Source organism: Podarcis muralis, chromosome 5 (assembly GCF_964188315.1).
Source record: "Podarcis muralis chromosome 5, rPodMur119.hap1.1, whole genome shotgun sequence".
In the NCBI taxonomy this organism is placed as follows: Eukaryota; Metazoa; Chordata; class Lepidosauria; order Squamata; family Lacertidae; genus Podarcis; species Podarcis muralis.
The window spans coordinates 83,346,864-83,363,137 of record NC_135659.1 but is presented as its reverse complement, the minus strand read 5'-3'; the positions used below and the strand labels follow the sequence as shown (position 1 = coordinate 83,363,137).

The following is a 16,274-nucleotide window of genomic DNA, read 5'->3' as shown; positions in this document are numbered from 1 at the left end:
ACCTTCTGATTGGCAAGCCCAAGAGGCTCAGTGGTTTAGACCACAGCGCCACCCATGTCCCTTTGGTAGGCCTGTCTAAACACAAATGTATTTAGCAGGCACCAAAAAGAACACAGTGAAGGCATCTGCCTCTTGTCGATAGGCAAGTGAATAATAATCCATTTTCTTTCTCAGCTGCCTGAAAATTTACTCTCTGAAAAATTTCTAACTTTCCATGCTGCACAATGAATAATTCCACAGAACTTAAAAGCTTGCATATTCCAATCCCAGCAGCAGTTCGCTTCATTAAAAAAACACAACCTATTAGCTTTATGTCCTCTATATTTATATTTCCTTTTGTCACGGAAGAATAAATAGAGAAGTTACCCATTAGGATCCACCCTATGCAAGCCCCAAACTCCCATTTACTCGGCGTAGGGTGGAGGGGATTTTTCCATCATATTTATTTGAAAGTGACACGGTGTTGCAGCGAAATATTCCAGGCTGGGCCTTTTAAAACATTCCTCTCCCCCCGACATGGGTTTTGGGGCCCACCCCAATTGACACTGGAAAACTCTAGATTTGCTTGAAAATGGAAATAATCAAGCCCTCGAAGCTTTGCTTATCACGCCCTGCCTTTCACCCTGCTTTATGTCTTAAGCAGCCTTATCTTTTTCAGGCATGGGATTTTAGCTTGAAGTTTGCAGGCAACAGAGAGCATTTAACACTTTCCATTCTCAAAAGCGCTTTTCGGCCACAGTTAACTTAAGCCTTGTGGAATTATTGCCCTGGATGCTGAGAGAAAAGCAGTGTTTAAGGCTCTTCACATATACGGTAACCTCTTTTCCTCCTGGTACAGACAGCTCCATCTGTAGGCGTGTGGGTCATAGCTTTTGCTGACATGTGTGGCTTACAATGAATCTGGCATTTTCGTTCAAGGAAAGTGTATAAAATGGGGCACAGCTTACTTAGCAATAAATTCTGAAACACACCCACAGAAAACCCCCAAATGCAGAAATCTGTTATTGCACACATTCCTTCAAAAAAAAGCAGCAGTACACAGCAGAATACTGTACCAGCTTACTGAGATAAATATGACTGCAATCCTATTCATTGTTACTTTGGAGTAAGCTTCACCGGTCAGTGGTGCTTAATTCTGACTGCACAGTTTCAGCCTTAAGCTTAGACAAAATATATTCAGCCTGGTAGAACACAAAATGTAGCTTTTAATGAGAAATACAAACCACCTTGCACTGCCCAATTAAATTGCTAGTATGAAGTATTTCCCCATCAAAGAAAAAGAAGTATCCAGCCTCTGCTGAATTATTTTGCTAATTCTCTGACTTGCTGTGTGCGACTTTGCCATAAACTTGAAAACCTTGTTGTCCCCTCATTAACTTGCCAGAGCAAGGAAAATCTGTCAATTACCCTGGCAATCCAGCAGATGGTTGCTTCTACTCTGGAAAAAGTCCTGGAACTGCCCGCCCCTGCATTCTCCCTCTATAAAACTATGGGTAAAGAGATTGTTGTGTTGATTTAGTATGCAGCCCAGTCTATAACTCAGCCCATATTTATCCCAGTACCACATCCACCCACTTTGCATATAATTTGTCCTAGCGTTCTTGGGACCCCAGTCAACCATGTCAGTTCCTGATCACAGATTCACACAACAATGGGGAATTCACTGTGAAAGTTGGAAGAAAGTGCTTCCACATGCTGGCCTTCTAAGTCTTTGGTCAGTCATGCTCACCTCTTGCTACAAACAGTATTTAGAAACTGATATGCAACTGTAAATTACCGTACTATTTTGTCAACATGTCCTGGATGCTGAAACTTGCTTGCAGCAGTGTGTCTGCATATGTAATTGGCTGGCGACAGGCAGGCAGCTGCAATATAGGTGGAATTTACACACATATAAAAATCGCTACGAAAATGCTTTTTAAAAAGTTTTGAAAATAACTTTGAATTTGGCATAACTCACCGTCACCATCTAGTGTCTCATTTGTACATTGCAGTTTACAACACAAATAAGGAGAAATGCCCAATAAGCAGATTGTCTGAAAGTGTGCTGAGTCTTTTGCATCTGTTTAACTTTAAAAACAAAAAATGGAAAGGTGAAATGTTCTCCTAGGTCTGATTTGCTAGCCACCCCACAGAGATATTTTTTTCCCTGGCTTGGCTCTTGGCATCTGAAGTGATGTATGGAACTGGACTTTCCCAGAATATACCTCTTCTTCAGACTTAACTCTTTGTTTACTCTTGCACTTTGCTTGTGAACAAAACTTTTCCTCACATTAAAATAAAAAAGACACCTCCTGAAGTTACTTTTGTGATAAAAATGCCAAGATTTTCTGCTGTGGCTAAAAATCTTGGGATGTTTTTTGTAGCAAATCTATCTATCATCTATCTATCATCTATCTATCTATCTATCTATCTATCTATCATCTATCTATCTATCTATCTATCATCTATCTATCGATCTATCAATCTATCTATCTATGTATCTATCTCTATCATCTATCCATCTTAATTAATTTTGTATTTACTGATGAGCTGGAATATACTTTGGATTTCTTTCCATTGCGGTTTTTTTTTTTTTTTTTTGGTTACTTACCGGTTATATTCCTCTTTTCTACCAAAAATTAATACAAATATATTTTTTTAAAATAGTCACTGGTTCCCCTATACTTTCCTGCTTCTTCTCATTCCTCAAACCACCCTTTAGTTCAGCAGTTTATAGGAGGATCCTGGGCTGCTTGTATTCAACTAACTTTTACTCTGTGTAGACCTATTGAAACCAGTGAGCCTAATTTGGTCATGGGTCTCCTCTGAGCAAAGATTAGCTGACTACAACCCCAGCTTCCTTAGTCCCAAGGCAAGATGCAGTTCCTTCCATCTATCTCCCAATCCAGCCCACGATTTCCCACGATTTATGCTTTAGATATGGGTAGGTTGTGCTGCTCTCACTGGCAAGCTACCCATGAGAATGGGCAGGTCTCTGGTCATCATGCACAAAGAATGCCTTTGCATTCCTTTCAACATACCTTTCAGCATTTCTGTCATCTGGCTTTTTTGTGGCTGACAGCTACTTTTGATTTGTTCTGAACTACCGTATTTTTCGCTCTATAACACGCACCTGACCATAACACGCACATCGTTTTTAGAGGAGGAAAACAAGGGAAAAAATATTCTGAATGAAACAGTGGACGTATCATTTTTGTGCTTCATGCTGTGGCCACAGACATGTGATCTGATGGTGAATTTGGGGTGACCCAATGCAAAAATCCTGAGAATCCCTGTGGATCCATGCTTTGTAACCACGTTTTTGCACCATTGCAGCCCCAGGCAACAGTGGGTGCGTGATTTTTTTGGGGGGGCAGGCTGTAGCCATGGACATGCTATGTGCTCTGATGGTGAATTTTGGCTGACCCAATGCAAAGATCCTGAGGATCCATGTGGACCCATACTTTTTAACCACGTTTTTGCACCATTGCAGCCCCAGGCAACAGTGGGTGCATGATTTTTTTTTGGGGGGACAGGCTGTAGCCATGGACATGCTATGTGCTCTGATGGTGAATTTTGGCTGACCCAATGCAAAGATCCTGAGGATCCATGTGGATCCATGCTTTGTAACCACGTTTTTGCACCATTGCAGCCCCAGGCAACAGTGGGTGCATGATTTTTTTTTTTGGGGGGGGGACAGGCTGTAGCCATGGACATGCTATGTGCTCTGATGGTGAATTTTGGCTGACCCAATGCAAAGATCCTGAGGATCCATGTGGATCCATGCTTTGTAACCACGTTTTTGCACCATTGCAGCCCCAGGCAACAGTGGGTGCATGATTTTTTTTGGGGGGGGGGACAGGCTGTAGCCATGGACATGCTATGTGCTCTGATGGTGAATTCTGGCTGACCCAATGCAAAGATCCTGAGGATCCATGTGGATCCATGCTTTGTAACCACGTTTTTGCACCATTGCAGCCCCAGGCAACAATGGGTGTGTGATTTTGGGGGGGCAGGCTGTAGCCATGGACATGCTGTGTGCTCTGATGGTGAATTTGGGGTGACCCAATGCAAAGATCCTGAGGATCCATGTGGATCCATGCTTTGTAACCACATTTTAAGTGGGGAGGGAAGGAAAAACACAGAAGGCTAAGAATGCAGGAGGGCTATAACGTGAGGAAAGGAAGGCAAAAGTTTTCCCCCACCCACCCACACAAGCCAGCCAGCCTGCGCTCTCTCTCTCTCCCTCTCCCTCCCACCAGCATGACAGAAGAAAGCATTTTAACTGCATTAAGAACTATTTAGCAGCGAAACCTAAGCTTTGCCATCCCTTAAGAGGTACAGACACTGTAATCTTCCAGATCGCATGAATTTACAGGCAAAACACTGTTTAAGGATTTCATCCTTTTAAATGGAAGAAAGCATATTTGAATGCTGTGTGTCTCCAAAAACAAAAAGCAGGAAGTCAAATCAGAATTTTAAGCCGAACCTGTAATCTCTCTTCCCTTCACAAACATTGTTCCCTCCGGAGCAGGGAGAGGATAGAACGAGGGACGCTCTGCTCTCCCCTCTACTTGCCTGGAGGGGAGGGGCTTTCCCTGCTCTTTGTTCCGTTTGAGCAAACACAGTAACGAAACAGAGCAGGGTGGGCAGTAAGACCCTGAGGCAGAATGCAGGAAAGCCACCACTTCCTCTCTCACGGAGCTCCCTTCTCCCTGAAGCGCGGTTTGATTTTTGCCTCATTTTTCGGCTCCAGGGACCACACATTCGCTGCATAACACGCACAGACATTTCCCCTTCCTTTTTAGGAGAAAAAATCTGCGTGTTATAGAGCGAAAAATACGGTATTTGTTAGTTCTGGGGAGGGTGCAGCCTAGAAGTTAAGAGTGAGCTGGAAAGAGATTGCTTCAGATCTTGCAGAAGAGGACTGGGCTAAAGGGCCTTTTGCTCCAAATAAAAGGTAAAGGTACCCCTGCCCGTACGGGCCAGTCTTGACAGACTCTAGGGTTGTGCGCCCATCTCACTCAAGAGGCCGGGGGCCAGCGCTGTCCGCAGACACTTCCGGGTCACGTGGCCAGCGTGACAAGCTGCATCTGGCGAGCCAGAGCCGCACACAGAAACGCCGTTTACCTTCCCGCTAGTAAGCGGTCCCTATTTATCTACTTGCACCCAGGAGTGCTTTCGAACTGCTAGGTTGGCAGGCGCTGGGACCGAACAACGGGAGCGCACCCCGCCGCGGGGATTCGAACCGCCGACCTTTCGATCGGCAAGCCCTAGGCGCTGAGGCTTTTACCCACAGCGCCACCCGCATCCCTTGCTCCAAATAGGTGATCCTATATTAAGCCCACACGGATTTTAAGACAACATTCCCCATCCCCTCCCCACCCTGAGAAAAGTGAACACTTTATACTTTCTCCGCCAAATTTCCTTGGGCCGATTTGTCCACAATTTGACAGGTTGAATCCATTCTGGATTGCCTGTAAACTGCATAAATTTGGGCCGGTGGTGATGTTATTTCAATTGTAGTGAATGGAGAACACAATGTGGCTTGCACCTCAAAATGCAGATTACACTGGAGAGTGCACAATGGTTCAGTGTTTTGTTTTTAAGTGTTGTTGTTGTTTAGTCATGTCCGACTCTTTGTGACCCCATGGACCACAGCACACCAGGTCTCCTGTCTTCCACTGCCTCCTGCAGTTTGGTCAAACTCATGCTGGTAGCTTCGAGAACACTGTCCAACCATCTTGTCCTCATGTCATCCACTTCTCCTTGTGCCCTCCATCTTTCCCAACATCAGGGTCTTTTCCAGGGAGTCTTCTCTTCTCATGAGGTGGCCAAAGTATTGGAGCCTCAGCTTCAGGATCTGTCCTTCCAGTGAACACTCAGGGCTGATTTCCTTCAGAATGGAGAGGTTTGATCTTCTTGCAGTCCATGGGACTCTCAAAAGTCTACTCCAGCACCTTAATTCAAAAGCATAAATTCTTTGGCGATCAGCCTTCTTTATGGTCCAGCTCTCACTTCCATACATCACTACTGGTGATTTTAAAGTGCACAGAGGTGCATCTTGGGACCTTTGCACATCTCTTCTAGGGGATGCTGTATGCCAACCCAGGCCTGCACCTGGACGCGGGTGGCACTGTGGTCTAAACCACTGAGCCTCTTGTGATTGCCGATCAGAAGGTTGGCGGTTCGAATTCCCGTGATGGAGTGAGCTCCCGTTGCTCTGTCCCAGCTCCTGCTAACCTAGCAGCTCAAAAGCATGCCAGTGCAAGTAGATAAATAGATACCACTATGGCAGGAAGGTGACCGGCGTTTCCATGCGCTCTAGTTTCTGTCACGGTGTTCTGTTGTGCCAGAAGCGGTTTATTCAAGCTGGCCACATGACATGGAAAGCCATCTGTGGACAAATGCTGGCTCCCTCGGCCTGAAAGCGAGATGAGCGCCGGAAGCCCATAGTTGCCTTTGACTGGACTTAACTGTCCAGGGGTCCTTTACCTTTTTTTTACCTTTTGCACCCAGCTCATGACATACTGAACAGGAGTCGGCTACGTTAGTAAAGAAAAAGTGTTTTAAATGTGTTATAACACTGTGACACCAGATGGCGCTGTGGAGTTTTGACTTTCGGCAACTTGATTTCCCATTATGTTTATGTGTTTTTCAGAATTTTGGGGGGGGATGCAGCCTGAACCTCAATTATTCCATATTGTTATGAAGTACTCAGATTAAAATAGGGCAACCTCGCCTTAATTGAACTCTTGTGTGCCTAGCCAGTGTATCTGACATGAACTTCCACAAGCGGTTAAAGATGGAATGTGTTTTGTCTCGTGTCTGCCACAAGCTCGTGATATAAATGCCTCGCAAGCGCAGCAAAGCCAGGAACTTTCTGGGAAGAACAATTCTGCTTCAAAAACTACCTTGAGATTTAATGCAAAGTTTGGAAGTCCTCCTTGCTACAGATGAAACCTGGCAGACATTCATTAACCAAAGTAAGGAAACAGCATTGGAAATTACAGCAATAACCCAGAAGAGGGCACTATCCATTTACTCAGGCCTTCAGGACAGATTTACAAGGCTGAAATCATTCAAGTAATAAATTCAGTATGAATCTTAAATTCTGGATTATGTGAGTAGTTATTGTGACAGATGTTTAATGTCATCCGTTTCCTTTGCAGGAATAGCATTCAACTACACAAATGTCTTCGTATTTTCACTAATTATATAATGTCTACTGCTGAGTAATAAAGCAGAAGGTGATGTGTTTTACATCTTACATTTTAAAAAAAACCCCAGTTCAAATCCATGACATTTTAATAACAGCAACAACAACTTATTGGCACATTTTATAAAGAGACAAGAATAGGTTACACGTAACGCTTTCAAACTGGGAATTTCAAATATGAACATTAAGTAAAGCATTGCTGTGATAGCATTTTTTCTGATAAGAATAGTCGATCCCCTGCATTTTTGCAAATATAAAATGCTGCTGGATGTAGAGTTCTGGAGAACTTGGAAGCTTGTGTGCTAGTTGGCTTTCCTAATTATTGCCCTAATATGGATTTTGGAATTTTCCAGCTGTATTTGTTGATGAATGTGCCACACGTATTTTATTTTTTGATGCCCTCTTATATCTCACTTATGAAATTTTCTGGTGGTTTTATAATCTACCGGTTGTATTTAGTGCTGTATGGTTGGTGTTGCACTCACTCAACCGGATTTCCCTTTCCTTTTTTCCTCCTCCCTGTCTCCATCTGCTTCCAACCCTCTGGAGCACCTTGGGCTGGGGGTGTCAGAGTGAATGGAGGAGGAGAAGGAAGTTCTCTTCAAGGGGAAGTCTGTTGTGCAAGTGGAACAGCAACACTAAATATGACCCACTAGTGGAACAGTCTCCCTTGAGAGGCTGTGGACTCTTTTTCCTTGGAGGTTTTTAAGCAGAGGTTGGATGGTCATCTGTCATAGTTGAGATTCCTGCATTGAAGAGGGTTGGACTAGTTGAGTCCCTTCCAACTCTATGAATATATCTATATCTATATCTATATCTATATCTATATCTATATCATCTATCTATATCTATATCTATATCTATATCTATATCTATATCTATATCTATATCTATATCTATATCATCTATATCTATATCATCTATATCTATATCATCTATATCTATATCTATAATCTATCTATCATCTATCTACCTATCATCTATCTATCTATCTATCTATCTATCATCTATCTATCTATCTATCTCTATCATCTATCTATCATCTATCTATCTATCTATCTATCTATCTATCTATCTATCTATCTATCATCTATCTATCTATCTATCTCTATCATCTATCTATCATCTATCTATCTATCTATCTATCTATCTATCTATCTATCATCTATCTATCTATCATCTATCTATCATCTATCTATCTGCCTGCCTACCTACCTACCTAAAGGTAAAGGTAAAGGGACCCCTGACCATTAGGTCCAGTCGTGACCGACTCTGGGGTTGCAGCGCTCATCTCGCTTTATTGGCCGAGGGAGCCGGTGTACAGCTTCCGGGTCATGTGGCCAGCATGACTAAGCCGCTTCTGGCGAACCAGAGCAGCGCACGGAAACGCCGTTTACCTTCCCGCTGGAGCGGTACCTATTTACCTACTTGCATTTTGACGTACTTTCGAACTGCTAGGTTGGCAGGAGCAGGGACCAAGCATCAGGAACTCACCCCGTCGCAGGGATTCGAACCGCCGACCTTCTGATCGGCAAGCCCAGTGGTTTAACCCAAGTGCCACCCGCGTCCCACCTACCTACCTACCTACCTACCTACCTATTGCTTATTAGTGCTTCATGGTGTGTGTTTTACAAAGTTAGCTAACCTTGGCAAAGCTTTTGATACTTGGGTAGATATTTAATCCTATCCTACAAAGATTGCAAGTGTAGCCTGAAACATTTCAGGATTATTCTGAGTGTAAGGCTCATAAGGAGCTGTCATGATGAATTGTCCAGGGCTTGTTTGCAACTCAAGAAAACTATACATATGCAGCTTTAGAAAGCAGATGTGCAAAATCAGCCGGGGAACAATAAATTTGCAGCCTCATGCCCTTTGTTTTCCAAAGTATTCACTGCATCATGGAATTCTTTTTCGAATGCCGTCTGAGTAACTAATTAAATGATCTGAACACCAGTTTCTATCTGGAAGATTTATAGCCAAGTATATTATTAAGAGTTTGCTGGGAGGGGATGAGGGTGGAGGAATGAACAAGCCCCCCGCCAGCAAATAATATGGGGAGACTGTTAAAATAATGCAAACCAACTACAGGCATTGCAACTATGCCAAAGGAAGATATGGTTCCAAGCAGTGCATTGTAAAAAGATATGTTGCGATGAGTCCAAGAGCACCACCCAAAGCCAGCTTCACATACATACACACAGTAAGAAAATATCTATCTGTAGGTTCTGAGAACTCAGGCACATGCTATGGAGCAAAGCATCAATAGTCCCTGCTGCTTAAGGCAAGGGTGACAAACCACCAACTCACCATATGCCAAGCTTCCTTCAACCCTGTTTAGTGGTGGCAACCATCGGTGCAACTGGAAATAAAACAGTCCCCTCCCCACAGCCACTACTGAGATGCACTGTGAGGCCGTGGCATACCGTGGGTTGCCAGCACCTGGGGCTGTGCAGAGTGGGGCTGGAAGGGAGGGAAACATATGGAGTAGTGTCTGCATCATCAGGAGATCGTAGCCACAGAGATAAGAAAAGAAGAGTTGTTCCATGGTATGCACTTTCTGGTTGGCATGGAGAAGCTGTTTTCCAATGACCCCCAGTGATGGAGACATGCAGCTGTGCTGAGGCATCACCAGGTGTTGAAATTTTGTGCCCCTAAATTTTTTGCGCTTGGGCCAACTGCCCCTGTGCCCCCCAAGGTATGCCCCTGCTACAAAGCGGTGCTCTGAAAACAGGAAGGAGATGCTTTACTTGCATACATATACTGCTTGTCATCCCTGCCGTTATGTACCGAGTTGAATAGGATCCAAAAGGCAGCAGTCTGATTGGTCCTGGAACAAAAGGATTCAGATTGCAGCAGTCTGATTGGTCCTAGAACAATAGGGTTCAGAATGCAGCAGTCTGATTGGTCCTAGAACAATAGGGTCCAGAATGGTCCACAGGAGGCACCCCATCCAGCTCCAGGTGGAAGTGAATCCACAACCTGATTGGCCTACAGGTGAATCCCGGAATTAGCCAATCATGTGGGGCCCATTGTGTAAATAATGTATATAAAGCAGACATTCTGGGGGAACTTCCATTCCTCCTCACCACTATGAGCTGAATAAAGAGCATGAAATCCACTCTCGACTCCAAGTATATTTCACCTGCTTAAAATGACCCAATGCAGGGCCAAACAGTGAGACCTGCAACATTGAGTGGCTTCCCCATCCCCAATGTCCATTTGTTGGACATGGATATGTCTGAACAGGGTAAGCCTACAAGACTAGAGACTTATAGAGAAGCTGGAACTCTGGGTGGCTGGTTCCAGTTCCTGTGGAAGCACACACACACACACACACACACACACACACACACACACACACGTCTATGTGCATAGGCCTCTCTGGATCAGTCATCCTCACTCAAGGTGTGGAAGTCAGGCGTGAGGGCTGAGAAAGCTGTACAACGCTGGGGTGTGAACGCTGGCCTTTCAACACTTTGATTTCATTTGGATATGAAAGGGGCTCAAGAAGGGGTAGGGGTTGTTGAACACAAACTCCTATCAGCCCCAGGCACCATAGCCAATAGCCAGGGATGGTGGGAACTGCAGTTCAGGAACATCTAGAGAACCACTAGGTTCTCCACCCTTGGTAGAGTCTGTGCCCCCTTTTAAAAAATGAATCATCAGCATATCCCCAGCATATCCAGGATATAACATCCCATGAAATACATAAATGTTACCGAACAGAGACAAACAGAAACGACGAAACTCAGCAACTTGAGACACTTCTGCTTATAATATATAAGACATCAGTTCCCATGAAATGTTGGCAGTACAGCAAATAAAATTGACAAATCAGCAGATACCCTAGAGACAGGTCTTTGGTTTTCTGGTGTGTTTGTGAAAATAACAAAGCTCCACCATTCGCCTACGAAAGTATGGGTATGTTTCTCTTGCCATTCTCAAGTTATGCATTATCTTTTCAGTGACAGCTATTTGCCCCCCCCCCCCCCCGGTACCAACATGTTAAACTAGCCCTCTTAAAATCTTTCCAAAAAGTAAGGTAAAGGGACCCCTGACCATTAGGTCCAGTCGTGGCTGACTCTGGGGTTGCGGCGCTCATCTCGCTTTATTGGCCGAGGGAGCCGGCGTACAGCTTCCGGGTCATGTGGCCAGCATGACTAAGCCGCTTCTGGCGAACCAGAGCAGTGCACAGAAATGCCATTTACCTTCCCACCAGAGTGGTACCTATTTATCTACTTGCGCTTTGACGTGCTTTCGAACTGCTAGGTGGGCAGGAGCAGGGACCGAGCAACGGGAGCTCACCCCGTTGCGGGGATTCGAACTGCCGACCTTCTGATCGGCAAGTCCTAGGCTCTGTGGTTTAACTCACGATGCACTGCACGGTTCCACCCATGGATAAGCCCAAAGATGAGCCCAAGATAAGCTGAGCAGTTTCTGACCATATCAGTAATTGGCGATAACACACTCAACCTGGCTTTGTTATGTTAATTTGCATCTGTAGTTGGATAGGAAACCTATGTCTCCATTCAGACCTTGTGGGCTTTTAAGGATTTTATCAAAGCTGACATCACCTAAGAGAAAAGGATTTTAACAGGTATGGAACACAGATATGCCTGGGTAGTACTGGTTGTGCCGCTTTCCCTAACTTGTGCCCCCTAGACGTGACTACATCTCCCATCATGCCATCTGCTGGGCCCGATGGATGTTATAGTCCAAGACATTCAGAAGTCCCCAGGTTGGGAGAGGCTAAGATAACTGATGAAGGCAAATGAATTTGCTTTCTGCAAAGAGGAATATTGCGACATCTGAGACAAAGAGAGTGGAACAATAGGATTTATATCAAATGACAAAGACAGATGAGGGCTTAACAAACTAAACTGTTGGCAAATTGTTTGCACAATTTTGTTTAATTGTTTACACCTTCTTGATCCAATCTAGTTGAGCTATGGAAAGCACCTTTGAGGATTAGGGATAGATTGCGGATCCCCTGTTGGCCAGCAATCCCTGCCCTTTGCATAGGACTTCAAACCACTCTGTATACTTTGGACCCACTATTTAAGATTTGTTTACATCCTGATGTAATGTCATGACAGTTTGGTCTGCATCTTTTTTTCTTTCCTTTCTATTAGAGAAAGGAGATGCAGAAGCTTCCTTTGTTTGGCACGCCACACACAATGCACTTCCAGACTGAGATCTGGTGTGCTATGCACAACACATCCCCCAGTGCGATGCGGAACACAGTTTGGGTAAGCTGTGCCAAACAGAGCAGATGCGAAGAGGGTTTCCAACTCCCCCCAAAGAGCCCTTGTGCCTTTAACAGCTTAATCTGTAGACATCTTCAGCTAAAGCTTTTTGCTGCATTATCACTATGTTCTAGGGAGGTAAAGGACCCCTGGACAGTTAAGTCCAGTCAAAGGCAACTATGGGGTGTGGCACTCATCCCACTTTTTGGGCTGAGGGAGCCGGCGTTTGTCCACAGACAGCTTTCCAGGTCATGTGGCCAGCATGACTAAACCACTTCTGGTGCAACGGGACACCGTGACGGAAGCCAGAGTGCACAGAAACGCCGTTTACCTTCAGGCCACAGCGGTACCTATTTATCTACTTGCACTTTGACGTGCTTTCGAACTGCTAGGTTGGTAGAAGCTGGGAAAGAGCAACGGGAGTTCACCCTGTTGCACGGATTTGAACTATTTGAACAGGGTAATGGGATGATTTGGTGTCTTCCTCACCAGGAAATTGTGGGCATGATATTTCCAAGAGCCCAGAAGTGGAATGATTTACTTATCTAAGAGTTTTCTTGCTTGCCGGTGCAAAGTCAGAAAAGGGAAAAGGCTCAGTGGTAGTGCAGAAAGTCTTTTATCTGGTCCCTGGCATCCCAAATTAAAATACTTCAGGCACATGGACTGGGGGGGGGGACCCTACCTGAGGCCACAGTCAAGTTAGACATCACTGGTCTAGCTTCTGTTGCTTCCCTCTCCCAGCATTACTCTTTGTAATTGAAGATTTATTTTTGCACAAGGTTAAACCACAGAGCCTAGGACTTGCCGATCAGAAGGTCAGCGGTTCAAATCCCCGCAACAGGGTGAGCTCCCGTTGTTCGGTCCCTGCTCCTGCAAACCTAGCAGTTCGAAGCATGTCAAAGTGCAAGTAGATACCTTAAATAGGTATTGCTCCGGCAGGAAGGTAAACGGCGTTTCTGTGCGGTGTTCTGGTTCACCAGAAGCGGCTTAGTCATGCTGGTCACATGACCCGGAACCTGTACGCCGGCTCCCTTGGCCAATAAAGCGAGATGAGCGCCGCAACCCCAGAGTCAGCCATGACTGGACCTAATGGTCAGGGGTCCCTTTACCTTTACCTTACAGGTAAAACCTTACAGGTAAAACCTAATTAATCTGCACAAAGCTTCCTTCTGCAGTACTGAAACAAACTGAGATCAGGTTTTAATTCCAAACCCTTGGGAACAATATTTTTCTTAACATCCAGCATGCAGAAGAGTTCTGCTTAACGTGAAAGCACGCTACACTATGCATTTTGGTTGACCCTAATTTCTGTGCGTTGCTTTTTTTTTTAATTATCCCAAGAACAAAAATATACTTACTTATTGCTACCAATGGGTGGCAGCAATGGGTTCTGTTGCACCAAGACGTGTAGTTCATGCAGTTGGGAACAAGATCCTTAGGGGGAAAGGGATTAAAATTTAAGATATTTAGATGGGGAGATTAATCAATGGAGAACAAAAGCTTTGAAAGATAAGAAAAGCTTGCAGAAAAAGAGAAATAAGAAGGGGGAGGGGAGTCAGTTGGCTTATAGTTAAGGTGATTTAATCTAACATTTCCCCATCTTCCAAAGTCCTGACATTCCTGTATTGTACATTTGCGTGAAACTATTTAGTACAAATGTTTAGATAATGATGAGTATGATTATTATGGATCCAGACAATCATACCAGTGAAATCTTTTCCATATTAAGAGTTGGGGTTAAAGATTTGCCTGTTTTAATAGGCAGCGAATATCCAAATGCTGAGAATGTTGAGCAGAAATCACAAGGAGGCATTGTTAACCCCACTTGCAACTTGTGAATATACAGAATCATTATATATATATAGAGAGAGAGAGAGATAGAGAGATAATGATATATATCATGTATGCATGATCAGTGGTATTGAATGCTCACTAAATGCATAAGGGATGGGTCAAACTTCATACGTTTCGGGATGCTGGAGACAACCAAAACAGAGTGGACACCCAGCGAGGATGTCCACAGTAGGACTGTGGCTCAATGATACAGCATCTTTTCTGCATGCAGAAGGCCCTCAGCATCTCCTGGTAAGGCTGAGAGAGACTCCCTTTCGAAATCCTGGACAGCCACTGCCAGGTAGTGTGGACAATATTGAGTTAGATGGAACGACTTTTGAAAGAAAGGCCACTTCCCATTCGCCGACTTGAAGGTGTACCTAGGGGTTGGTTAGGTTGGCCTCCACCAAGGGCGCAGACCCAAGCGGTGCAAAAATTGCGCCCCTTCACTGCAGCTCGGAGCGACTAGAGGCCGGACCGCTCGTCCTCGCGCTCCCGGGCTACTCCCTGCTGTTCTGGGTAGCCGGACGAGGCGCGCAGGCTCCTTTGGGCGCTTTGGTGCAGGAGCGCAAGGGACGCGGAGGGGGCACAAGGGCGCAAGGGAGCCTGGATACGCCTCTGCCCACTCGCCCTCCATTAGCGTGTGCACGTGTACGTGTGAACTACCCTAGCCTTGGGCGCTGGAGAGGGAAAAACTTTCAGTTTCCCCTTTACCTTCCTTTGCCTGCCCCTCCCCACCCCCTCCTGCCAGGACCCTCCCCTGCAAGGTTGTGTTTGGCCTTTTTCGCTCGCTCGTAGCCGGCCAGGAGGGAGGGGGCGGGCGGTGTGAGGTGCTCCCCGGCGAATACGAGCCGAAAAAGGGTTGGCGATCGCAGCATGCGTTGGAGGCGCCTCCATTTCAAATCCTCAACGCCCCCCACCCCCTTGCGGGCACGGGAGGGAGGGTCGTGGTGGAAGGGGAGAGGGAGGGGAAGAGAAGAGAAGCAGCCAGGCAGCAGGGGGTGAGGAGGAGGACGCGGGAGGCGATCCTCCTCGGAGGCCGCCGCCGCCGCTGCTGCGCGCGTCTTCCTGGAAGAGGCGCCCCGTCCCGGTGGTGGCACGCGCGCGCCCAGACGGCGAAGGTGGCGCCCGCGATAAGGCGGCCCCTATCGGGACCTCGCAGGCAGCAACAGCCGCCGACGGCGAGGAGGAGCTGCCGGGGAGACGAGCAGCGGGCACATCCCCAACGCCGAGAAGGGTGGGAAGGAGAGCGGGCGGCGTCCAGGCACCGCGCTGGACGCGCACCGGAGGCTCGACAGCTCGGCTGCCCGGGCGGACGGAGGGACGCCGCGGCAGAAGCCCACCCGCCGCCCAGGTGCGATCCCTGGAGGAGATGTAGCAAAGGTCTGTGGCGGACGGGGGTGGGCGGTCAAGGGGGGCGTCAATGCACAGATGTCGGGGGTGTTGGTGTTTGGAGACTGGCCCCTCACCTAGAGGAGACCCGGCTGGGCACCTGTATGGAGAAAGGTGCCGTAGTAGAGTCTGGAGAGCTAGGGGTCAGCGTAGGAGAGAGTTTGCAGGAGGTCCGTAGGCAGCCGCTAAGGGGTTTTTCCGTGGGATGTTTCCAGGGCGTGCTATGAGGGCTCTTTCGGCCGGACGAGAAGCTCCGTGTAACTCGGAAGTTCGCGACTGGTCCGGCAAACGCCTCTCTTCTGCCTTAGGGTTAAAGGGTTCGCCCTGCTGAACACCTGGGACTTGCTTCCCAGGAACCAGGCAAATAATTTCGCCACACGTCTCCCCCACTTCTCCCTATTTTTTAGCTCTAGGTGTCCTGACTTCCTGGGTGTGCTGAGCCACCCATAAGCAATGTACCGGTTCATGGGAATGCTAACAAATATACTTATTATTATGCTAGAAGTACCCAGGGCACTTTATAATCTTCATCCTGTTTGCTCTCAGGTCGGTAATTACCGCGTTCCCATTTTAAGGATGGGGAACAGTAGCTAAGTGAGTTG

General features: G+C 46.3%; 1 protein-coding gene across 2 annotated transcripts in view; it reads left to right on the top strand.

Moving 5' to 3' along the window:
- Nucleotides 1-15,275: 15,275 nt before the first annotated feature.
- Nucleotides 15,276-16,274, top strand: part of RIPOR3 (RIPOR family member 3) — a 134,389-nt gene continuing 133,390 nt past the window's right edge. The window contains exon 1 of one of the 2 annotated variants that reach the window (XM_028735194.2): nucleotides 15,276-15,634. The gene's annotated coding sequence lies outside the window, so the exon portion shown is untranslated. Of the gene's footprint in view, nucleotides 15,664-16,274 lie in introns of both variants that reach the window. The other variant, XM_028735192.2, reaches the window with a different exon arrangement.